The following is a 19,298-nucleotide window of genomic DNA, read 5'->3' as shown; positions in this document are numbered from 1 at the left end:
TTTGAGAAGAGCACTTAGTAGATGAGAGAGAATTGATGATCCTCTTCAAAATGAAACATGAGCTTTTGGTGGGAGACTTCCATGTTTTGATAAGAAGCTATTTGATGATGTGAAGGAAGAAATTACATAGTTTTGGCACTCTAGCTCAAGAGTATCACCCAATGCTAAAGACATGTCATAGGTGAGAATTGGCATCAGAGACTGCACAACACATCCTAAACATTATTTGGAGGTAAGTCAAACTACGTTGTTCAAAAAATTTAGAGAGAGTCATCCAAGATTGCATATATCACAAAGGGCTTTTGAATCTTTGAAGCCATTTTATTGTGTGCCACTTAAAATTCAAAATAAATGTTGTTGCAAATATCATGTCAAGTTTTTAATGCACCATGAACTATTACGCTCCATCCATTCTGCTTTGCATAGTAAAGAAATGTTGGAGAATTGTGGTGCTAGTGGTCTTCCAAAATCATCAAGAGACTTGCTAGATCAATTTTTATGTCATAGAGTTGATGGTTGTTCCTTTTATAGGAATTCTTGCTTAAATGAGAATTGTTTAGAATGTGGTGGCTTATCCAAGTTTGACACATGTTTCTATGAGGGGTGCGAACAAGATCTTGAGAAGACAATAGTAAAAAAAATGGTATATGAAACACTGAAATACACATTGAAGAGTGGGGGTGAGGGCTCTAGATGTGAATTGGTTGCAAAAGAAATTAGTGTGGCTAGTTTTATTTCAGATTTCAAGACAAATCTTTTCTACAAGTATGTGAGACATAGTCACAGGTCTCAGTGGTTAGATCAACAAATTATAATGTGTAAGGAGACTTTTCCTGTTGGCACTATTATATTAGTTGTTGACTTTACTGAGAACTACACATTGCAGCCCCAAAATCAGACACAATCTCTGTATTACAACTCCATTCAAATTGCTAATTTTGTCTTCAGAACATATAGACATGCCCCTGATAGTGCAAGAGATAATTAGAAGATTATTAGAGAGTACCATTTTTATATGAGTGATGATAGATCTCACTCTCATGAGTTTGTGCAACATTTTTTCGAGAATTATTTTGATTTCTTATAGGAGCATGACATTGCTATGGATAGACATATCATTTGGTCAAATAATTGCATAGGTCAATTCAAGAATGCTCTCATGTTTTATTGGTTGTGTAGGATGCATGTAGAGAGGGGGGTGCCTCATATTTGGAGTTTTTTTGAATTTGGCCATGGGAAAGGTGAACATAATAGAGTAGGGGCATGTGTGAAGAGAGCTAGTTAAGGAGCAAATGAAGATTTTAGGAGTAGAGCTTCTTGATGTTCATAGTATTGTTGATTGGTGTAGTTCAACATTATCACAAAGGGGGACTCTTGATTCAGTAGTACACAGGTTCTTTTGGTTGGTTGAGGAAGGGTCCATAGGTGATAGATCAAATTGTGCTATAGTAAGAGACTCATAAAAAATGCAGTCATTTTGAAGCTCTGATTCTAGTACATGGACCATTTGGACACGATGTCTAGCTTTCTTTTGTCCTAGTTGTTTTTAGTGTGATTGAGATCACTGTGAATCAAGTGAGTGGGTGGACACATGGGCTCCACATTATCTTACTCCATTGTCTATAATACTTTCTATTAGAAATGATGACATGGAAAGTTCACTTGAGCATAAACATCTCTCAGGTCCTCTTCAGCCAGAACATGTCTTTGCATTGGTTGCACCATAGAAAAATGATGAGAAATCAGATTATTGGTTAGCACATTGTGTAAGAGGTAAAAAAATCTTGCACAACCAATAATAGATAATTATAGATTCACATATCCTATTGGTTTAGTGGTTGTTGCTATAACATGGTTGCAGACATACATGCTTAGAAGGAATGGAATTCTTGCATTCAAAGAATATCAAAAGCACAAAACAATTCTCATATATTCACATCTTATTATAGCCACAAATATAAAGTTGTTACCAAAAGTAAAAATAACTTTTTACCATTACTAATGCTGATCATGAATCCCTATTGGAGACCCTAAAATAGAGAGACAACCCTACTGGAACACTCGACTAGGTATATTTACTTCTTATGTTATTTTGTTCATAATGATTTGGTGAACTGATGATTATCTTGTTTAATACAATAGGTTACTAATTTTTTTATGATATTGAAATGTAGGTACATCATCAAGAATAGCCATTCTTGAAGATAAAAACCTAAATAAGGAGTAGAATGAAGAAAAATCTATTTTATTTTTGACACTATGATTTTTGACACTACTTTTTTTGACACTACTAATTTTGACACTATGATTTTTGGTAGTTGTGTATTGATATAATAATGAGAAACACTTGAGATATTGTAAATGTAAACTTGTTGATTTAATGTAAGAAACAAATATGATTTTAATTAATGCAATTTATGTGGAGGGACCTAAAAAATGATGATTTTAATACATACTAACACCAAAATTGCACTGTGCCCAATGCTAAAAACTTGAGAGAGGTAAAAAATAATGTTTTTACTTAATATGAACCCTAGTGATACCCTTTTTACAGCCATGAAGATCCTCCATCATTTGTGGCCACCCCGTATTGAAGAGTCTCTAAGGTGCTCTAAGTGCATGTCAAGGTTGATCTTCTGAGGGTCATAACTCATAGCTTGTGAGGGCTATTGATAAAATGTTTAATGTTATAGGACACTCATGCTGAGATATAAAAATACCTATCTCATTTTTGAGAGATCACATTTTGCATAGATTTGATATAGGAATCTTGCTTGATGCTAAAACTCATAGTGTGCCTCAGTTCATAGGTGCATCATAGCGTAACTTTGAAATCATTGATCTTGGCATCAAATCCTCAATGCCATTAGCTCTATATGGGTGGGTGAACCCTAGTGACACCATTATTCTAGCCATGGAGAGCCTCCATCGTTCGTGGCCACCTTGTACTAAAGAGTCTCCAAGGTGCTCTAAGTGTGTTTCAAGGTCAATGTTCTGAGGGTCATAACTCGGAGCTCATGAGGAATATTGATGAAACATCAAATGCTATAGGAAACTCATGCCAAGACATAAAATAAACTATCTCATTTTTGAGAGATCACATTCTGTTTGGATTCAGTACAATGATCTCGCTCGATGCCAAAACTCACAGTGTGCCTCAGTTCATAGGTGCATCACAATGCAACTTTGAAACTGCTGATCTTGGCATCAAATTCTCAATACCATTAGCTCTAGATGGGTAGGTGAACCCTAGTGACACCCTTGTTCTAGCCATGGAGAGCATCCATTGTTCATGGCCACCCTGTACCAAAGAGTCTGCAAGGTGCTTTAAGTACATTTTGAGGTTGATCTTTTGAGGGTCGTAACTTGGACCTCATGAGGGCTATTGATGAAATGTCAAATGCTATAGGATAGTAATGTCAAGGCCTAAACCAACTTAACTCATTTTTAAGAGATCACTATTGATCAAATAAGTAAGATTGACAAATGAGTGTCAACACACTTAACCATCTTCTATATACATGTTGAGTATACAATGGAAGTTGAGCCAGAACTCTAACACATGCTGAGTTATAGATAGTGCCGAGTGATTTAGGAATCAATAGAAGCCAAGAAATGTAGAAAAATAATAGGTGCCAAGTAACAGAAGAATTCTATATGTGCTAAGTAACACTTGAATTCTCTAGGTGCGGAGTAACACAAGAATTCTCTAGGAGCCGAGTAACTTAGGATCCAATAGTAGCTGAGCAATACAAGAAAGCTTCAGGTGCTGAGTAAAGAAGAAACATAGCAGATACAGAGCAATCTAGAATAGATGGTGCTGAGCATTAGTATTACTTCATGTGCTGAGCAACGTAGGACTAGCATAAGAGTTTGTGCCAATACAAACCATTATGTGAAATGGTTATGCATGACTCATGACAGGATAAAAGGATAAGATCAAATCCTCCCAACCACCTATGTGATCCTCATGCAACTAATCAGAAAATTAGAGACTACATGCAACCAATAGGTGAATTTCAAGGGTTTGGGTGGGAACACTTGAATCAAGGATGCATAATGAACCACTAATCTTTATAAGGGAGTTTTGATGCCATTGAACAAGAGGAGAGAAGCATGGAAATAAGAAGGAAAAGAAGAGTGTATTATTAAGGTCATTGCAGGACATTGGTGTCAAAGATTTAGTGGAAAGGATGACATTTGCACATCTAGTTGATCATAATAGAACAAGGAACACAATTAGTAGATCAAATCTAGTAGAGATCAGTAGTAGAAGAGCAGATCAAGTACCTAAGATCAGCATCAGAGATTGCATTAGATCAGGTGTATTATTCTAATACTCTCTCACAATTGTATTAGAAATTTTGAAATCCTATTTAGTTAGGTGGGTTTAACAGCTCTATGTAAATCCTTTAATAGGGTGGCATTCTAAGTTGAATGTTCTTAAGTCCTCTAAGAAGGCACACTCCTAACATGGTGTAGAAATTCTTTAACAGGGTCACATTTAACAGTGTGTTGTAGCCTTTAACAGGGAAAACCATCATAAGTGGTTGAAATCAATTGCTACAGTAATTTTGTGGGTATTATCCCCACCCTAGTTTTACCTTCTTATTCCTGGAGGGTTTATGAGTCACCAAAATCTCAAGTGTTATGTGGTGATGCATGTTTGCTTCTCATGATTGTTTAATGTTTATATCCATGCATGCAAATTTTAGTTATATGTTATTAAGGATTTAAAAAAAGTAAAAAGGTTAGTACTTCTGATTCACCACCCCCCCCCTCCCCTCAGAAGCACTCTTCCCATTAAGACATTCCAACAATCACATTCTGTTTGGATTCGGCACATCGATCTCACTTGATGCCAAAACTCACAGTGTGCCTTAGTTCATAGGTGCATCACAGTGTAACTTTGAAACTATTGATCTTGGCATCAAATCCTTAGTGCCATTAGCTATAGATGGGTAGGTGAACCCTAGTGACACCCTTGTTCTAGCCATGGAGAATCTTCATCATTTGCGGCCACCTTGTACTGAAGAGTCTCCAAGGTGCTCTAAGTGCATTTTAAGGTCGATGTTCCAAGGGTCGTAACATGGAACTCATGAGGGAAATTGATGAAATTTCAAATGATACAAGATGGTTATGTCAAGGCATAAAATAACCTATCTCATTTTTTAGAGATCACATTCCATTTGGATTTGGCACAACAATCTCGCTCAATGCCAAAACTCACATTGTGCCTTAGTTCATAGGTGCATCACAGTGTAATTTTGAAACTGCTAATTTTGGCATCAAATTATTAGCGTCATTAGCTCTAGATGGGTGGATGAACCCTAGTGACACCCTTATTCAAGCCACAAAGAGCCTTTATTGTTCATGACCACCCCATATCAAAGAGTCTCCAAAGCACTCTAAGTGCGTTCAAGGTTGGTCTTTTGAGGGTAGTAAATCAAACCTCATGAGGGATATTGATGAAATATCAAATGCTATAAGATGGTCATGTCAAGGCCTAAAATAACCTGTCTCATTTTTGAGAGATCATATTTCATTTAGATTTGACACAATGATCTCGCTCGATGCCAAAACTCGTAGTGTGCCTCAGTTCATAGGTGCATCACAACATCACTTTAAACTGCTGATCTTAGCATCAAATAATCAGTGCCATTAGCTTTGGATGGGTGGGTGAACCCTAGTGACACCCTTTTTCTAGCCACAAAGAGCCTCCATCATTCGTGGCCACCCATACTGAAGAGTCTCCAAGGTGCTCTAAGTGCATTTTGAGGTTGATCTTCTGAGGGTTATAACTTGGAGCTCGTGAGGGCTATCAATGAAATGTCAAATACTACAGGATGGTTATGCCAAGGCCTAAAATAAACTATCTTATTTTTTATAGATCACATTCTATTTGGATTTGGCATAGCAATCTTGCTCAATGCCAAAACATGATCAAAATGAATGATACTCCATAAACATTAACAATACACATGATCCACAATAAATTGAACAATACTATACTAAATTATTGTGCACATAAATGAAAAAAAAAAATCAAAATACATATATACATAGACAAATTACACAAATATATATCAAAGTTCATGTATCCATAGACAAATTATGCAAAGATATATCAAAATACATAGATCCATATACAAAATGTGGTTGATCATGCCATCAAAATGTGTATAATATCAATGTTTCTATATAAAATGTGGCATATACCATCTCAAAATATCTCATGATGCATCCTATGAAAACTATACTATCCTATGCTATTGGTGGATGATCAAAATGCAGCCTCTTTGGTACACTAGGTGGATCAGATGCCTCCTACATAAACAAAAAAGAAAAACCCAAAGTTAGACTACTAAATTTATATGACTCTATGCATCTAACATTGAATTACTCAAATTCATAATGATCTTTTTTTTAATGAAGATTTATAGTATTAAACTTTCATCATAAATACCTCTCTCATTGACCTCCTGCACCAGTTAGGAGTCCTCTCATATGTCCTCAGCAATGCTTGAACCTCATTGATTGTGGCCTATGTATGTTAAAGTATGTTAGTTAGATGAATCTACAACTTAAACTATAACATTATAATACATAGCATTCTACATTTATAGCATATTATCAAGAATTCAAACTAAAACTTACCTGTGTCGACTTCTCCTCTGGATATAATGGTTGCGTTAGCTAAGATACAAAACTCTTACATCCAACCTCTTGTGCACTAAGTGTTTCCTATGAGATAAAAAATACTAGTTGTTAATATCATGGAAATCAGTTAAAAATTTATTTATGAAAATAAGGAAAAAAAAATGATACTTATACATGCGATGGGGCTCTCACTATGAATGGAAATGCCAGAGGGTCTATGATGTGGAATCTACCTAGACTCATCACTAGTAGCCACACCCTATACAATAGAGAATGTAATTAATTTTCATTACCAAAAATTACAAGAATGCATTGATATTTAATCACTTTAAAAGCACCTAATTACCTTTCCCTTGTCAATTGGTTGTGCCTCATACCCCACACTCTGTCCCCATTGATAGGTGATACTTGCAAGAGAAAAGAAAGATTAGAAACCATATATGCTCCAACATCAAATAGAAAAAAATAATGAGAACACAACATAATGTACCATATATGTCTCAAGGCCAAATGAAATAGTCGAGAGCATGACATTATCAACCTATCTGAGCTCCTCCTTAGGCATCAACTAAACATGAATGAAGATCACATACATGTATAAGTCAGTATGGGTTAAAAATTAAAATTACTCTATTATAAAGATTAACTTTAAATCACATATGTTGTAACAAAAAATGTAGACACATATCAAAACAGAAGGACTCCATGCCTTTGCATGCCCCTCCTCTCTCATGTTTGGGTGTGTAGCATCTGTACACGCATCTGGTGTATCCTCCTCAAATACAAACTGATACTCAGAAAGATCACCTATGGGACCCAAGCAAATATTCTTGCACGTTATGCAAGTATGGGGCACACAAACATCTGATGAGCTCTTCGATGATGAACTGATGCCAACATCATCAACATGGGGAGGCAAGACTAACCTAGCCTAGGATATGAATAGGCTACTCAATCTATGGATGGCTCTAATAGTTTGAGAGCTAGCCTCTGCAATGATATCAAAATACTATAGTCAAGGAGGGGGGGAGACATTAGTAGGGGGGAAAAAAGTGCCAAGTTTCTTCCATTGGGCAAAGGGTTTATCCTAAGGATCTCCTCCTTCTACACCCATGTTGGGCTTCATGCTCCAATAGTTCACCTTGAGGCCCAACACAAATTTGGCATAAATTTTTTTAATGAAATAAAATGGCACCTCTAAATTATTGTGTAGAGGGATGTCAAAAACCATCCACCAATGATCCCAAAAGTTCACACACATAGCCTTATTTGTGCACCATTTAATTGATAGTTTGGGCTTTGTGCGTTCTACTTGTTTACCAATTTTTGGGTCTGCAAAAAGGCTAACCATATCATCTTTAGTTATATTTAGGGCCACAACCTCATCATAGTCCAACCCATTATCAAACATGGCATGCATTTGGTCGCGCTAGTGAAGAGCAACATTTTGTTCATTGGTAAATATTTCAATATTATCTGTGTTATGGTGTTTAATGTGGATAACATGGGATCCAAAGTAGGTATAGTGTTATATGTGGTTTGCAAAACCCTCAGCTTGGTGAAATTTTCAAATATCAAATCTTCAATTCAAGGAGGGTTTTGAGGGGACAGGGGATCATTTGGTGGATGGTTTTGAGCGGTTGCTAGGTCATTTGGTGGAGGGTTATGAGGAACATTGTTTCCTACCTCATATCATCATTTGGGTCAGCCATACCTATTGATTTGTAAAACATAATTTCTATTAAAAACAACATAAATTTCAAAAAAATTCTATTTTTTAACAAATTCAATTAAAAATAACTAATTTATAACAATATTCATTCAAAACATAAAAAAACTTACCCTTATTGTATACTTGTTTGAAAATCTAATACCTGAATGAAGGTCAACACTCAAACCCAAAAAAATGCAATGTGAAAAAAGCTTTCAGGTTTTGTTTTTAAAAATCTATGTTACAGGTTTCGGTACCTGATATAATATTGGGTATCCGATATGAAATCTGATACCCGATTACCGATCAGATATCTAAAAAAGCTTGGTCCTAACTTTTTAGCTTTGGTATTAAGATGGGTGGAACAAATGTCAAAGTAGATTTTGAAATGCTTTTAGATGTTTCCAAAATCCATTATTTTCACATTGCCACTTTTTAGCACACCATGATCTTGCACATACCCTTTATTCAAAGGATATTTTGCAATAAGAAGTGTGCTATAATGTAATTGTGATGTTGAGAAATTGTATGCAAATTTTTGTGAAAGTGATAAATGCAAAGTTTTGTATAAGCTATTGTGTGATCCAAGATTGAGTTGAAAATCAAAAATTAGTCAAGGAAGAAGTTACAATACCCATATTCTAGAAGTTTGATTGCTTGTTTGGGTAGTGAGCTCTTCTTGTAACTAGAAGTGCATGTTTGGGTAGTGAGCTCATCTTGCATTTACTGTACCACAACTCCTAATAGGGTTGGAAACTCCTAATAGGGATTCAAAGTCTCATAATAAGGACTCCTTATACTAAATTTTCTCATTGACTCCTAATAGGGTCCATACTCTAACAAGGAACTTATATATTAGTATATTATCTAGTGGGTATCATCCACACAGGGGTTTTCCCTTGGCTAGGGTTTCCATACTTAACAAAATATTGTGTTATGAGTTATCTTTTTGCATTGTTACTGTTACGATTCAATATTACTTTATTGTTTTGTTATACATGGTTTAAAGTAAGAATTAATATCCAATTGGTGACTAAAGTTTGTAGATTACTGATTCACCCCTGCACCACCCCTGACTAAATGTGTATCCAGTTACGTTTAGATGGTACCTAAGCTTGTTTTTAATTTAGAGCTTATCTAAACAAGATAGGAAGGAAGTTAGAGTTACTGGTATTACATAAAAGGTTTATTCTATAACAAAAGATGAAAAGTATGTTTTTGCAGTTTTTGCAAAGAATTTTGTATACCAAAGTTCAGTAGAGTTTTTTCATGATGGAAACTAGCTATGGAAAACCTTGGGTGGCATTGGAGGATTGGATGAATGATCTTGAGTAGTTATCGTTGGCATAAAGTTATTTTCCATTAGTGACAACACTCATCTCACAGTTCTAACCGAGTAATACAGTTCACACTGAGTAATACTGTTCAGACCAATTGATGGCGACACAGTTCTAATCAAGTGAAGATGCACTCGGTGATGACCGAGTGAGGAAGAACTAAGTGATAACCGATCTTAGAAGGTTAACAAAGAAAATAGTTTCTACCGAGTGACACTATATCTACTCAGTCACCAATGGCTACCGATTTCTAGGCAATGTTGTATGACTAGTATGAACCGAGTGCATGACAATGCCGAGTAATATAGTGGATGCCGCATATCAGAAGGTCATCAAGTCTATCTGAAGAACTCGAGTTTATTTTACCATTTGGCTAACTCAGTTATATTTTGTTCACTTGTGTTTGGCCGACCTTGCATAAATAATTATTGGAATGGTATATATATATGTAATGTATTATATCATTTATGAGATATATAGAGAGATACAAAAAAAAAGACATACAAGATATAAAATATTGCAAAAAGGAGGGACATAAGATATGATATGTGAATTCATCAGCAAAAAAGAATACTCAACAAGGTCTACCAGGAGCAAAAATGACTTCATCAATCACAGAAGGTTATCTACAATAAAGAACTCAGTCAAGTTGTAAGTTGATCTGTTGGTTCATCCTAATAGGTGAATCATTTTTGTAAATTCTTTAATAGGGTAGACTTAATCGTCTTTATTCAAATCTCCTAATAGAGTGCATACTTATAAAGTATGTTTGTAAATCCTCTAACAAGGTGGATCTAGCAATCCTCTGTGCTCCTAACAGGGCAGATCACCATAAGTGATCATTGTAAGCCTTAACCGACCAACTTCATACTGTAGTAACGAGGCTTTGTGGGTATCATCCCCACCCCAGTTTTACTTTCTGTTTGGAAGGTTTCTAGGTCACCAAATCTCTGTGCATATATGGTTTAAATATTTAAGTGTTCTTTTATGCAGCAGGCTAGATGAGTAAAAGTTGTATATGGTTATTCTGAATTGACTTAAAAGTTTTATGGTTACTGATTCACCCCTCCCCTCTTAGTAACCTATTATATCTTGAATATTTCCACCAGTTATGTGATTATAGAACGTAATTAATAGCTTTTTTGTGTTTACAAAATATGAAATCAATGCAAAGTTCAAGTTGATGGAATAAATGGAGTACAAAATTGATTCTCACTTCATTGTGAATAAATCTAAAGTGAAGAGCACTTAGAAATGACTATTCAAGGAAATTTCAAAGCAAACCCTATTTTCAGAAAGAGGTATTTTATCATTTTTCTATAAATTTGTTTGGTAAAAGTTCATATTTGATAGAACAATGGATATGTCAGTATATCACAATGTTGAGAATAAGGATAGACCTAAGTTGAAGGTTGTTTCCATAAAACCTACTAAATGAAACCCTAACTCAATGTTATCCATTACTTCGAACAACATAGTATATCTTAGAGATGCAGGAAGTTATCTAAATAGAAAGTTTGAGTCTATTGGTATTGAATACATGAACAAGGATACATAATTAGTTTTAAATCATGACATGACTATGAAGCCCAGATTTGAGCATTTAAAAGAAGTAGATCTATTCAATATCATTTCTACGATGAATTGGACACAAATGAATGGACACAAATCATATTAAGTAGGATAGATGATGGAAAACTATGGATGCAAGATAATGTAATTGATATCTCTATTGACCTAATTCATGAGGTAACTAGTCTTAGTAAATAAGGAAATGTACCTATAGGTGAGAAAATGGTCAAGAAGAAAGTTAAGAGTTATACCAAAATAGTGTATAATGGAAAGGCTATGGTGATCAAAATCATCAAGTAAGATAATGTAAGATTTTTAAGTAGAATCGTTGCCTATTCTGTATGTGCAAGCTCAAAGATTGATGAACTATCAACTAGACTCATCTATGCAACATATAAGATATGTGTAGAAAAGGAACAAGTAAATCTTAGTGAAATTCAAAGAATGCAACTCTTAGAGAATCTAGAAAAGATCATGAGGACTAAGAATGGTGTGTTCAAATTTCAGTCATTGATGAATCACATATTCTTTCATGTGCTTAAAATATTTCCATATTTATCAGTCACTGAGATAATGAGGAATGATAGATGTACAATGGAGAAGATCATAGAAGTATACATAAGGCATCCTATAGATAAGATATTGGATAATGGTAACTTGATAATGAAAACATTTTAAAACAAAATAAAATAGAGATTCAAAATTGCACCTATAATTGTAGATAGATTTAAGAGGACATTTGCATTATGGTTGATACAAGTTATACTTATATACAAGTAGTAGAACCTTGGGAAACATTTTTTGATCCTTTGGAATATGAATTGAATGATGATACAATAGTTAGTTATATTGATTTATTATTGAAATGAAAGAAAGATAAAACATAATACTGATATGGAACTTATGATGAGATTACCCAGTTAGCTCATCAAGCAACCTTGGAGAAGGCATCACACAAGAAGATAGAGTGTATTATGAAGAAAGCCCTATCAAAGGCTAGTATAACTAAGAGTGAATTTGAGGCAGTAAAAAAAACTATGAAACAAAGCATACTGAATATACAACCTTTGTTAGTATCTATTGTAGAGACATCTTCAGAGCAAAGAATTCCATATGCAATAGTGTCAGATGTGTAGCCCAGTGAACTGAAGGGAAAATTTGAGAGATTGGTGGAAGCTGTGACCACCAAGACAAAAGGGTCAAGCAACAAGCCATTGGACCAAGAAAAAGGCAAAATACATTGTTGACGATTGTTGAGTCCAACGATGAAGAAGAAGAAGAACAAGAGATCAAGAAAGTAGAGAAAGTGACATTGTCAAAGAAATCATCAAGAAGAGCTTGGCAACCCTAGAAGTCGAAGATAGAAAAGATCAACAAAAATATTGCTAATGAAGGTAACTTTTTTTAAATGAAAATTTTTTATGATTTGTATAATAGTTTTGAGAAGGATTAAATTGATATCTCTACTATGAGATACATCATAGAAAAAAATCTGAAATTGAAGGATATTGAGGGCTTAGTAAATTAGAAAGTCTATGATAGACTTATTCAAAAGAAGGCAGCTACAAGAGAAGAAGATCTAGAACTTTGAAAGTCTATGCTTAGAACTATTTGTAGGACTAGTGACAAAGAAGTGATTAAGAGATTGTTGAATCATCTCACACCTTACTTAAGAAATAAAGTAAGGCCATTTCTATTTATGGTAGGTGAAAAAGATAAATTAAGAAGTGAGACTGTGGTAGCTATTAGTTAGATGTTGATAGAATCAAAGGCAACATCTCCTCCAACACCTAAAACTTCAGAAGTGTTCGTGAGCAGTGACACTATGCAAATTGATTAGACCAATGTTACCATAAAAAATGATGATACTAGTTGATTTGAAGGTTCTAAACCTAATGAAACTAATACCAAAGATATTGAAGACAAACTAAGGCAAATTGAAGAGGTGAAGAGGTTACTTGAAGAAGATAAGAAGGAAATAGAAGAAGCCAAGAAGAAATTACTTGAGGATGAAAGAAATTAAAGGAAGAGGAGGAAACAAATAGAACAATAGAAGAAGAAATAAGGAAAAAAATAGAGGAAGAGAAGAAAGAAAATGAAAGAAAAGAAAAGGAAAAGAAAGAAGAAGAAAAGAGAAGAATGAAAGAAGCAACCAAGAAGCAAAGGGAGGATGATACTAAACCTTCTATTTTATCTATTAGTGTAGTTTTTTATTTTTCCTATTTTGCTAGGTTTTTCCTACACTTTTAATAATCTCGCTTAGGTTAATAAAGCATGTCTTATTAGGTGAATGGTTGTGAGGTGTTACCTTCCTACATGTGAGCATCCATTAGCTATCTTGGGAAGATGCTTTGCTATCTTTAGTTCAATAGATGGTTGCTTCTCATTGGTTGGTGTTACCACCTCCTCCCTCTTCCTAGCCTATATAAGCATGCTACCTGGCTTGTATTTGCATCTCTTATTTTTGCATCCTCTTAATGCTATTTTGCTTCTAGCATTTGCATTACTCTCTTGGAAACTAACTATGTGTTGCTATTTTAATTTTGTATCATTTGCATTCATAGTTTAGATATTTATTCTTTGAACTAGTTTTTTGGGTTATTAATCTTTTCAGATTCTAACATGGTATCAGAGCTTTTCTATGTGCAAGAGTAGATTTTAGTTTCCTTATTTGAGAGATTTAGGGGAGGCTAATAAATTTTATTGTAGTTTTTTGAAAAATGAAGTATGCTCTTCTCTTGCATCTTTGGATGATCTTGAGAATCAATTTTTTTTTGACAAAAACGATTTTTCTCTAGGGTTTCAATCTCAAATCTGACAACCAACTTGCATATTTGGAGTTTTCAATCAGTATTGCAGGTTCCAACATGCCATTGATGGACTTAGGAAGTTGATCCAACATTTGCATGTCATATTTTGGTTTCTGGGGTTGTTTCTTGATTTTTGGAGCTATTTTTTTATTGTTAAAGGCATCTAATTTACACTATAGCAACATCTTCTGTACATCAGCAAGAAAAACACTTTCTAGGTTTTGTTTGTAGCCCAGAAAAACCATCTGGGTATCTTTTAGATTTGCATGCAATTTATATATTTTGCAGGATCAAGTGCGGAAAGCTACAGCCGTACCCCTCTCCATTAGCAGTCACAAATTTGAACGCAGTCTTTAAATGTCTCGTTCTTGCTCATACAGACTCCGATTTTGATGATTCTTGTTATGAACTTGGCTATTTTTTTGTGCTCTATCCACTAGTGGAGTTGTTTTTTGGTTTTCATGCATAATTTTTTTAGAAATTGTAGATTCTTGGCCATAACTGTGCATAGTTCTCATTTTGGAAACTTCGGAGGATCATAATTTTCTCATACGACCTCATATCGAGGCGATTCTTTTTTTGAAAGTGCATGATTTTTTGAGTAGATCACAGTGGTGCTATTTTTTTCCTTGATTATTGCGCCTAAGTTTTACTTTCAACATATGCTCTTCATGAGGGTTTTTAATGCATTGAAATCAAGACCACTAAGTATTTCTTTCTAGTGGTAGTTGTAAATGCACTAAAATAAAGTGCCAAATCATATTTCTTTTGGGGGGGGGGGGGGGGGGGGTGTTCTTTGATTGAGTAAAAAGGGGGGGCATTTTTGTGGCTAGGTTCTCTTCTTTTTAACATTTCTTCTCTACATTTCTTCATCATGGATCAAACAAATATGCCCATCCTAACTCCATACAATTACTTTGAGTGGAAATCACACATGAAAATTTTCTTAAAGAAAGTGGGATTAAATAGGATAACTATGGGACTTGAAACTGAATCTGATAAAGATGAAGATAAGCCTAAGTGGTTTAACAAATGTGATGAGGCATATGGAACATTGTGTTTGTCTGTTTCTCCTAACTTGCTATTTCAAATTGAGTCTTTGGATACACCAAATGAAGTATGGACAAAGCTAGAAACACTATTTGGCACACAAGATTCAATGAGGGGTCATATGTTGGAAAATGAATTAATTAGTTTAAGTCTAGGCAATTTCAACACAATCCAAGATTTCTTCACCAAATTGAAATCACTAAGGCTGAAGTTAAAACAATGTGGAATTGAAAAGAAAGATGAACAACTAATTCTTAGTATTCTCTCTAAGCTAAGTTTAGAATATTCTATGTTTGTCTCTACCTTTTATGCTACTAAGGGTGCACTTGGTACTCAATTCGCCATGCCATCTCTAGATGATTTTTCTATCAATCTCACTCGAGAACAGGACAAGCTAATCCAGATGGGCACTCTTAAGTCCTCTAAGTCACACGCCTTAGCAACCAACCAAGGCACAAAAGAACAAAAAGGACAAAGTAGTAACAACAATAGTAAGGATGAGAAACAAAATAATAGTGAGGAAAAGAAGGATCAGATACCAATTGCTTCAAAAGAAACTATTGATACCTCATCCTCTAAGGGCGATAAGCCTAAGAAAGAAAAGGTTAAATGTGCCTATTGTAAAAGAACCGGTCATGATGAACATAGATGTTTGAAGAAACAAATTGATCACTTGAGATACATTCTTGAGAAGAATAATATTAGTGTTCCTGAGTCTATCAAATAAAGTTCTAATGAAGAGTCTAACAAGGAAAAAGAAAACAACAAGGGGAAAGGAAAGGGCAAGGCTCTTGTTGCAGTTGCTTCCTCACCATCCACTTGGGTTCTTGATTCAGATGCTTCGCACCACATGGCTTCATCTAAGGAAGAACTTGCATCCTTGGAGCCATGTACTATGCCTTCTATTTTGATGGGTGATGGCACTCCTATTGAGGTGTGTGCGAGAGGGTCTATTGATATGGGGGATGACACATTCCATGATGTTCTTTGTGTACCCTCATTATCAACTAATCTCCTATCAATATACTAGATCACTCACACAAGTTTAGGCAAGCGGGTTGAGTTCACTCCTGATTCAGTGGAGATACATGAGTTGCATAGTGATTCTGTAGTTGCAGTTGGAAGAGCAGATCATCAATCATGACTCTATCTATTTTCTCACTTTGTTCCTGTTCCTCCTTCATCTATTTTTATCACTCACTCTAATGATGTGAGTAAATTATGGCATGAGCAGTTTGGCCATCTTAACTTCTGCTATTTGCATCAACTCAACCAGCACAACATGGTCACAGGGTTGCCTTCGGTTCAATTCTTAGGAGGTGTTTGCCAAGGTTGCATTCTTGGTAAGCATCCTAAGGAAAATTTTGACAAAAGTAAGGCATGGAGAGCTTCACAGATACTAGAGTTAGTTCATAGTGATTTGGTTGGTCCATTTCGACATCCTTCTTTTAGCAGGGCCCGATATGTCCTCACATTCATTGATGACCTTTCTCGATATACATGGCTGTACTTTCTCAAATAGAAGTTAGAGGTATTTGATAATTTTCAAGACTTAAAATTTTTTGTAGAAAAGCAATCTGGGAAAGCCATCAAGGTTTTGCACACAGAAAATGGTGGTGAGTATGTCAACCATCGGTTTGAAAGATTTTTCACTTCAGAGGGGATTGATTTACAACATTCAGTTCCATACAATCCTCAACAAAATGGTGTTGCAGAATGGAAGAATAGATCCTTGAAGGAAATGGAAAACTGTATGATTCACTCTAGATCTCTTGCACCATAGTATTGGGCAGAAGCCATTAACTGTGCTTGTTATATCCAGAACCATCTTCCTCATCGAGCCTTGAAGGGAGTTACTCCTTTTGAAGCTTGGAGCGATTGAAAACCATCAGTTAAGCACTTTCAAGTTTTTGGCTCCCCTGTATGGGCCCACATTCCTACAGAGAAACGTAAGGCCTTGGATCCACAAAGTAGACCTTGCATATTTTTAGGTTATCTTGATGGTGTGAAGGGTTATCAGTTACTCCACCGTACTACACATGAGTTATTCATTGAGAGGATTGTTCAGTTTGAGGAGGGATCTTCAAGCTCACTTTCTATCACTTCTCCAACTCCTTCTACCTTGACATTAAAGTCACTTGGAATACATGATAGATCTTTTGATGAGTCAGATTCACCTGAACAGTCTTCTACCTCTACTTCTGATGTAGAAAGTGATTCAGAGAACTCACCTCCTTCCTCTCCTAGTCATCATTCAGAGGTTAATGATTCCCCTCCAGATTCTCCATCTTCCTATCCACTTTGGGCTAGATAGACCTTGCAGTCTATAGGTGATTGGGTTGGGGATCCATCATACACTAGGAAAACTTGTTCACAATTCCAAGATGCTCCACATGTCTTCATTGCTACTACCTCAGATCCATAGTCCTTTCATGAGGCTTCTGGTAATCCTGAGTGGGATACAACTATGTAGGAAGAGTATAGTTCCTTGATGAGGAACCACACTTGGGATCTTGTCCCTCTTCGTAAAAGAAGAAAACTTTTTCAATGTAAGTGGATCTATTAGAAAAAATTTTCAGCAGATGGGTTAGTTGACAAATACAAGGCTCGCTTGGTCACCAAAGGATTCTCCCAGGTTCCTGGGATTGACTACTCTGAGACTTTTGCGCCAGTTGCCCAAATGAATTCCATTCGAATTGTTCTTGCCATTGCTGCAAATAATTGGGAAGTACATCAGATGGATGTGAAGAGTGCTTTTCTTCATGGTGACCTTCATGAGAAGATCTACATGGAGCAGCCATAGGGCTTCCTTTAGGATTCTTCACTTGTGTGCCATCTTTAGAAGTCTCTCTATGGCCTCAAATAGGCTTCTTAGGCCTGGTATGCCAAGATGGACTCCTTCCTTCTATTAGTTGGGTTCACTCAGTGTCATTTTGATCCTAATGTCTACATTTTGCAACAGGGTGATTCACTTCTATTTTTGGTTTTGTATGTTGATGACTTGCTGATCATAGGAAGTTCTTCACCCACCATTAAGGCTATCAAAGTGGCCCTTCAGGAAATTTTTTTGATGATTGACTTGGGCTTGTTGCATTACTTTCTTGGGATTGATATCCTTCAATATCCTTTTGGGATCACCATCACACAATCCAAGTATGCTCTAGATTTACTCTCAAGGTTTCATATGGCTGACTGTAAGCCTGCTTCGACTCCCTTCCTTTCTGGAGTCAAACTTGAGGCTAAATGTTCTTCTCTACTTGTTGATGGCACTTTGTACCTCCAACTTGTTTGGAGTCTCATTTATCTAACTCATACAAGACCTAACATCTCCTATGTTGTAGGCATGGTCTCTTGATTCATGCAGGAGCCCCATGAGTTGCACTGGAAAGAAGCCAAGCAGATCCTTCACTACATTTAGGGTTCTAAGAGTTGTGGGATTTACTACATAGTAGGTATTGAGCTTGATTTGGTGGGCTACACAGATTTAGATTGGGCAGGTGATTCTGAGGATTGCAAGTCTACTTCAGGGTATAACGTCTCACTTGGGTCAGGTCCTGTTTGTTGGTCAAGCAAAAAGTAGTCTTCTATTGCTCTATCTTCTACTAAGGCTGAGTATCAAGGGGCTGTAAATGCCGCCACTAAGGCTTTTTGGCTTCAACATCTTCTCATTGAGTTTGGTATCTAGATTAGATGGCCATCAGTCATATTTTGTGACAACCAGAGTGCCATTCAGATCTCACAAAATCCGGTTCATCATCAGCAGACGAAACACATAGAGGTCCACATGCACTACATCTGGGAGCTCATTCATGGTCATTTCATTGACCTTCATTATTGTTTGACTTCTGAGCAAGTTGCTGATATCTTCACCAAACCCTTCACTACGAGCAAGTTTCTTCATTTGCGAGCTTTGCTGGGGGTGCGAGATGCTTCATCTTTTGGGGGGGCCTCTTCCTCTCACTTGAAGTCTTGACTTTTTTTTATGGGGGCTCTCTTTTCTCTCTCTTTTGGGAAATATTATGTACATGGGTACCTCATCAGGCTTGACTTGTTGGGACCCATTTCTACATCCACCTAAGCTTCACTTATGGGGGGCTGTTAGTGTAGTTTTTTATTTTTCCTACTTTGCTAGGTTTTTCCTACACTTTTAATAATCTC

This window comes from Cupressus sempervirens, chromosome 3 (assembly GCF_028749045.1).
Source record: "Cupressus sempervirens isolate cs-2001-9-10 chromosome 3, ASM2874904v1, whole genome shotgun sequence".
NCBI classification, from domain to species: Eukaryota; Viridiplantae; Streptophyta; class Pinopsida; order Cupressales; family Cupressaceae; genus Cupressus; species Cupressus sempervirens.
Note: the sequence above shows the minus strand (reverse complement) of the source record.